Source organism: Tachypleus tridentatus, chromosome 4 (assembly GCF_004210375.1).
Source record: "Tachypleus tridentatus isolate NWPU-2018 chromosome 4, ASM421037v1, whole genome shotgun sequence".
NCBI classification, from domain to species: Eukaryota; Metazoa; Arthropoda; class Merostomata; order Xiphosura; family Limulidae; genus Tachypleus; species Tachypleus tridentatus.
In genome coordinates, this window is record NC_134828.1 from 72,223,510 (window position 1) to 72,231,957 (window position 8,448).

Genomic DNA, 8,448 nt, shown 5'->3' on the forward strand with positions numbered 1-8,448 from the left:
ATGTATGATCATTATTATTTGAAACTCTAAGTTGTTTGATCTTACTTTTATTAATGATCTTTTGGCTTTCACTGTGGAACTTGTTTGTTGAAAATAGTGTTGTCAGTCACATATACATTTTTTGTAACAATTTTTTCAGTACTGATCTTTCTTCCCCATGTAATATGTTGTATAAAATGTTGCACTAATGAGTATGGTATTATTTCAAAAGGTTCACTATTTCTCTATGATAATCATCAGAGCTTATAACCCTAAATATTGGGTTTCATTACGTGTGGTGGGCACAGTGCAGATAGCCCATTGTATGGCCTTGCACTTAATCACAAACGATTTTTTCATATTGTAGATAGAACAGTATTGATGTCATAGTTATTGATATTTTATACAAGTAAAATACTTCACACAAATTTTTAGTAATTATATTTCAAACAGAATTCTTTTCACTGTGTTTACAGCTTTATCTGACAGTAGCCTGATGACAAGAACTGTTATTAGTTAGGCACGTTAACATTTTTTCTACTAGTTTGGTTGCATGTTTATTGGAAAAGATTTTTATTGGTCTTTCCTATGATAAAAGTAATAAAGTTCTGAATAAATTAGTAGATTACTTTTATCATATTATTACTTATGCAATATTTTAATTTTGGTTTCATGCTTACAATCAAATTAATTTGTTTGGATTCTAATTTCTGCTTGCACATACTTATTTTTGTATTTGAGTGCTAAGTTAAGTCTAAAATTAAGATTCTGAAGCTAAACATACTTGAAGAACCCAAAAGAAATAAAATGTTTGAGGATTAACTCTTTAATGGGTGAAAAAAGCTGAAAAAGTTTCAGTGATTGAACTAGGTTGTTTTGGACAAATTCAATAAGGAAAAACATAACTGGCATTATATATTATATTTTCTTTTATTTATATTTGCCTTTTTTTAGGGTATGGAAATATAACTTGTACTACCTTCTAAAAACTTTTACAATGTGGTAGCAACTGTATGGCTTTAAGCATTTGAAGGAGTTAAGATATGAATTGTTTCTTTAGCAAATACTTATTTCCTCAATCATTGGCTTGAAGTTTAAATAAAGAATGTAACATGTTTTCTCTACAGCAGTTTTAAGTTTAATATACAAAAAGAATTTGCAATAAATATGTTTTTGTTTTACTGATTATAATTTTACATAGTGTGTAATTGCATGCTAAATCTTATTGGCTTTCTCATCAAGTTACAAAATCTTACATGAATATTGAAGTTACTAGCAGGTTTCAAATGTTGAAAATGAGATCACATGACTCATTTTCAATTATTAATGGTTATATCTCATTGTGCTAACACATTACATCAATGAGTGATTTTTGCATAATTGAGAATTTCAAGATTTTGTTTCTCGGTGTATTAAACTAAGGTTATCATGTATCAATAAATTTTGAGATTAAAGATTTTTTGTGAATACAGTTAAAAAATGTACAAGTATTAGTAAGATTGATATAAATTCTGATGTGGAAGTTTTTGAATTGTATGTAGTTGAGTAAGTTTTTAGACATTAAATAATATTTAGATTTTAAAGTAAACTAGGTGATGAATGATACATTTTAATAATGTAGTGTTAAGTTAATACATGACTGATGCCTAGTTTTCATAAGCTTTGTGATAACAAAGCAGTTATAGGTTTCTGATTTATAAAATTTCTCAGTGAACATGATATTAAACTAGTTAACAATTCCTAAATGTTGCCATATAATAGTAAATATGAAGACAACAACCATTTACTAGTTTCAATAAATTTTGATGATAAATAAACTAAATATCAGTCAATTACCATTAGAAGATGAAGTTATCATAGACTAATGAATTGCTAATGCTAATGTTTTATACCATTAATCATACAGTAATGAGGCAGTTGCAGATTGTTGACTATTTGCTCATACAAGTAAACACAAAGCTAATAAACCACTTGTGGACAGCTGACTGTTGTCTCATATCAATGACCATAAAGTTATTAAACCATGCAGGGATTCTGATTGTTGTCTCATACCAATAAACATAAGTTACTCATGGATTGCTGACTGTTATCTCTTACCAGTAAATATAGAGAAAAAAATCCCTTATGGATTACTGATACTGTTTCTAACCAATAAATAGAAAAATAATAAGTAACTTATGGATTACTGACTGTTATTTCTTACTAATAATTATAAAGATGATAAACTTGTGAACTGCTGACTAGTGTCATATACCAAACATAAAGATAATAAAATACTTGTGGATTGTTGATTGTTTTCTCATGTCGGTTAACATTAAGAAAACTAAACACTAGTTTGTAATTGCTGTTTGGTACTCAAAAGATTGAAGTGATAAACCAGTTTCAAATTACTTACTTTTATATTCTACCAGTTACTGACTAATGTCTTATAGCACTGGACAATAAACATTTATTGCCAGATGTAGGATGTCTATTAGAGTGTTTGTGATGTATCCACTTGATATTTTTAACTCATATTTAAAAAGTGTGTTATGGTAGGTTTTGTGTAGATTAAGATGCTGCACCTGTCATCTATACAAAATAGTTATATGCTGGAATTAATTTTGCAAGATTATTGCTGGCTATTGTTAAGGTGAAACAGTTGTATATGATAACTTATGGTTCAGTATTTTCAAATTATTGTAATTTCCTTACAATATTTGTAATTTTTCTTTGGTTGGTGATGTTACAAAAATATTATTTTAAAAGCATTAAAAATGTATTTTGTCATTTTATCATATATTGTGCATGTAAAACAATTCTTTTTTACAGATGTATAAATTGATTGTTTTCAGATGTTTCATAAAAAAAAAAAGAGGTGTAAAATCTGTTTCCTAAATTACTTCTTAAGTAGTTTTATTAGAGAATTTAACTGGCTCTAGATAGACATTAGTCACCTAAGTGAGTTAAGATTTTTGTGATAATGAGAAACCCACTTTAAGTAAAAATGTACTCTCAAGACAGCTGGTATGGGTATTAAAACCTGAAGATGACATAAGAAGGTCAAAACTTTGTTCTGTACTTTATTTTAATTAAAGTTTTAATATCCATACCAGCCATCTTGAGCATACAAGTTAAAATTTTCTTTTCTAGTATTTAGTAAAGGGTTAAAAGACATAGAAATAGATTAACCAGTTTTTCTGCCCTTAAACATAGTTTCTTATCTCTGGGAATGAAACCAAACAAAAGATTTTAGCTATTTTCAAAGCAGTTATTTTTTCTTGAAAGAAGTGTCACTATTTGCATAAAAGCAACATTTTATTAGTCAGTCAATTTTTGTTGTTGATATAAAAATATCTTTAAATTATATGGAATTAGATTAGAAATTAATGTGTCTGTATTACTGCATATAGCAGACAATGTGATGCCATAAAATATTAATATTTTTAAAAATTGTACTAATAACATACTTTGTTTGAAAATTAAATATCTCTGGGAAATTTTCCCAGATGGCTGGGTGAGAATGTTTATAAGTAAGAGAAAGGAAACTGATCTTGAACTTCTGTTTCACAATGTTTTTGAAAAACTAAAACTAGTAATGTTCTTGGGTATAAAAACATTCATCCTGCATTTTAGTATTGAATTTTACTCTGAAAAAAGTCATTATTAGTTTGATATTTTCATATGCACTAAAACAGTTACATGTATCAAAATGATTACTAGTGAAAGCTGTTTTAATTAATATTTCTGACATATTTTAATTGTTGTGTTTATCATAGTATGATCTAATTTTGCTCGCTTTTAATTCATCTCATCTGGTAACTTTGATTGCACATTCATATGAGAGTGCCAAAAGTGTAACTTAATGACAAACATTAATGCACAAAGGCAACATATACATGTGTAAATATAGCAGCAAAATTGCAAATGCATTTTGTAAAACCTGTTGCTATTCCAACAGTTAAATGCTTGCTATGTAAGTGCTGTTGTTAGACTTAAATTTGATATGTAAAATTACACTGATATTTCTTTTGCTGGTATAGCTTGAGTACATTGGTACAGATACTGAGTATTTTATTTACAAATGTTTTACTAACACCAGTTTTATTCAGTAAGAGTAAAGTTACTTTTATGATTGGTTTCTCACTACTTTGAACTCATGTATGTTGGTAAAATATTTAGTTTTGATTGAAGCCAATGTGTTTGCTTACATGTATACATATGTTTGTAAGTTGTGCATTGCACTTTTTACTGTGATATGAAGATTAACATAAAAACATCCAACACTATTTAAGACTTTAAACTTACATGAGTATTCATTAGTAGACAACTGCAGTATAAACAACATAACTATGCATAAACCATTATTGTATTATACATGTAGGGTATCTAGAAAATATTCTTCTGATTTGATTAACTCATGGTAACAGGTTGGCTTGTCCAACAGCCATATTCATGTACCTGATATGCCTCAACATTGTCCATGTCATAAATTTTTAATCCATAGGAACATGGGTTTTGTCACTTCCAATATTATGGCAGCTGTAACATTCAACAAGTAAATATAGTCTACATATTATATAGGGCTTTCAAGAAGTTTATAGATTACTGTATGTCTTAACAAAGCAAAACAACCTGTGCTCTCTCTTCCAATATTATGACACCTATATACACTCAATACACTCAAAAGAGAATTTAATCTGCATTATTAGACAGTGTTTTTAAAAAGCCCATGAGTTACTCAATATCATCCAGGAATAAAGCTAGTGGAATACACTGATCAGTTAACCTACAGACATATTAATTAGTTGTATTTAATTTCTTGGTTATTACATCATCAAAGCAAAATAAAAACTTTTAAAGCTAACAATCATGTCTTGATACCCATGGTGTATAGAGCATAAGTAGTCCATCAGGTAGCTTTGTGCTAAACAACAAACATGATAGTAATTTTTTATTACTCGGATAGCTGGAATAACCAAAATTATTAATATTTGGATATCCTACTTTTAGTTAGTTGTTTATTTTTGCAAATCATAACAGTAAGCTGAATTCACTTGAGTTAATAAAAAATAAAGATTATTTATAATAGTAATACTGTGATTGTTGGATAATTGGAATAATTAAAAACTAATTTTGATTAGTTGATTATTTTTGTGGCATTACTCAATGTAATGATAATTTCAATCAATGGATTCATGGAACAATCAGAATTTATAATCTCAATTGATTATTTTTGTGACAATCAATTTAACCAAAAATAATTGTAAGTGAGAGAACTAATTTTCATTATTTGATTATCATATTTAAGTTAATCAATTTAAATGTAATTTCGGTTAATTGATTATTTTACACAACATTAATCATATTGCAATCACTGCTTGTAAGCAATTGATTATAGCAATATAATCATGCAGTTCTATCCAGGAAATTACTGATTTTTAGTTCCCTGAAGTAGGAGAAGAGTGTAATCTTGAAGGATAATTGTACATGTTAGAAATGGAGATGAGAGATCATATTGGCTGTTCACATTAAGACTTGGGGAGGGCATTCCTGTTGGAAGGTTATCTACAGAAGGATTGAAGAAAAAGGGATTTCTTTGAAAAAATATGTGCTTCAGGTTGAGATACATATTTCTGTTGACACTTCTGTTCTATTGTTGCAACCTTTTAATCTGTATTAAGATTTTCTTTTCTAGTATTCAGTAGTGGGTTAAAAAGACACAGGAGTACATTAACCAGTTTTTCTGTCATTAAACACAGTTTCCTATCTCTGAGAATGACATCAGACAAAACAATCAATTATTTTTTCATGAAAGATGTGAAAGAAGTGTCACTATTTGCATAAAAGCAACATTACATTAGTCAATCAGTTTTTGTTGTTGATATATAGTGAGCTGTCTCTAACATAGTAGTAACTTTGGTCCTATTAACCTTGTGGTGGGACAGCCTTCATTAGCCAGTACCTGATGCTCATGGAACAACATAATATGAGATCTTTAAGGACTCAGAATTAGCAAAAAAGCCTGTTTGTTTTATATTCAACCCATTCATTAAGGGGCACTTGGTTTGTTAGTTGACAAGCCAGGTAGTTGCTCAAAATGTTATTGTTATATCAAATAATACATTTTCTTTCCTAGACTGACTTTTAAAATATACTTTTGTGTAGTAAGACAGTCATCCTTGTTCTGCAGGTTAGTGTGTAATAGATATGAATATTTCAGACAAGTCAACATCAGAAAAGAAACTCAAGAACCTGACTGGACTTTCCTTCATCAGAGGCTTATTTTCTGATGGTTTCTTTTTGTTGATCCCAATGCTTTTTAATATTCATACATGTTTAAAATCTGATAAAAATGTTAGCTCCAAGGATCACTTGCAAAAGATGCAATGAATATGAAGAACAACGACAAAACTCAAACACCTTTGAATAGTTAACTATTCTGAAGAAGAATAGGGAACTATTTAAAAGTGCACAAGGTTTGTTTTTTTTTAAATCCACACAAGTTGTAAGTAGTGGTTAAAATTATTTTTAAAGAATTGGCTGTAACCACAACATTCGTGGAAAAAGCAATGCCATAATAAACCATTAGTAAGCCTTTTCTGATAGTTTAAATATCTTTCTCAAACTTTTTGAATATGATTTCCTAAAATTCAGATAGTGAGTAAAAACATGTTCAAGTAGATTTTTGTTTTTTTTATAATCTCTGCTGTTTTGTATTAATATCTCAAACTCATCTAAAATGTGTTAATATACTAAAAGTGCAAAATTCTGGAAAATCATGTCTTTTTTTTTTTTTAACCAGCATATGTTTATCAATTTGTAAACAACTTTTAAAAGTAAATGATAAATATTTGCCACTAGCCATCAAAATTAGTTCCAGGACCTGTATCATCAAGCCAAAGAAATAATGAATGGACACTATATGTGTTATATCTATAATTACATATATTTATAGTGTTAATTATTATATTGTGATGCTTACTATAAATTTTATCATTGAAATTGCTTATAGTTTTACTCTGTGTCATTCTACAAATACTATTTTAGATGTTTAAATTCTGAAAGTGAAATTGGGTATCATGCCTAATTTCCATCCTTTGATTTATAAACACATGGTATAATTGTTTTTGTTAGTAAAAAAAACTAATTAAGATAATACTGTAGTAAAAGGTATTGCTAATTAATCAAAATGTAGATAGTGCATTAGATATTGAGCAGTAAGATATTATTAAATTATGTTATTTGGCTTGAAAAATGGGCCAGTGTATAGAGGTAACACTCATTTTATTATGAGATTTGAAATATCTAATATCTACTGACATTTTCAGTAATGTATTGTGCAGATTTCTCTCACTTAAAATTTTATAAATTTTGTGTTTGGTTATAAGGCATTGCATGTAAAGTTATTATAGTTTGCAATTGACTTGACAGGTTTTTATGTTTAATGATAAACTAGACATTTAAAGACCAAGTAAGTGGATAAAACTGTTTTAGATTGTTAGTGATGCTTAAATGTTTTGAGTAGCTACAAACATGCCATATTTTGTAACAAAATTTGTCAATCAGCAATACTAATATCCTTAAAATAACATAATCTTAGTTGGTAGATTGCACATTCTTTTCTCATTACTAATTTTATAAAGAGAATTTCTTATCATTGAATTTGTATCTTTCATTTTGTTTTGGAAATGTGCATTATTTATTAGGGTAAAACTGTCTAAAAGAAAACTAATTATTGCCATTTTTTTTACTGTTTTATTGCTCATTGTTTTTTTTATATAAAAGTACCTGATTGGGCTATTAATGAATTTTGTATATTTTTGTTTTGTTTAGAAAAAATTCAAAGTTTATTATAGTTTTTGGCTTGTCAGTTTTATATCTTCATTTTTGTATGAATTTTTAGTTTTATATATGTACGCATTAGTAGGATATCACATGAAATTATTTAATTATTGAATTAAAACTGTTAAATTTAACATAAATTAAGTTAGTTTGCATATGCATGCTATCAAAGTGCAAATTTATAGATTTATAAATTGAAAAATTCTTCAGCATATAATTCATTTAATTATTTTTATGTAACTTGAATTTGAAAGATCAACCTAGAATATTTGCACTTAATTTATTCTATAAATTACTTTTTTTTGAATTGCTTTATTCAATCCTATTAATTTTGTATTGTTATTCATTACTATTGGTTTGTTTTTTACAAAACACTTTCTGAACTTTCTTAATATCAACAAAATCATGGATTTATTTAAGTAAAAAGAATCAATATAAGCATTGGATTATATTTTAAGAAATGTTATTTTAGGTAAGTCTGATTTTTCAGCAAACGGTTTAGAAATATATCATTATAGAATGATTATTATTTTTTATATTTGGGTGTGGTCTATACTTAATTTAGAAAAATTAACTTTTTAAATGATAGAATTTTTGTATCGGTTTTTTTTATGTTTCTTTGGTGCAAAGATGTGATTTTGTTAT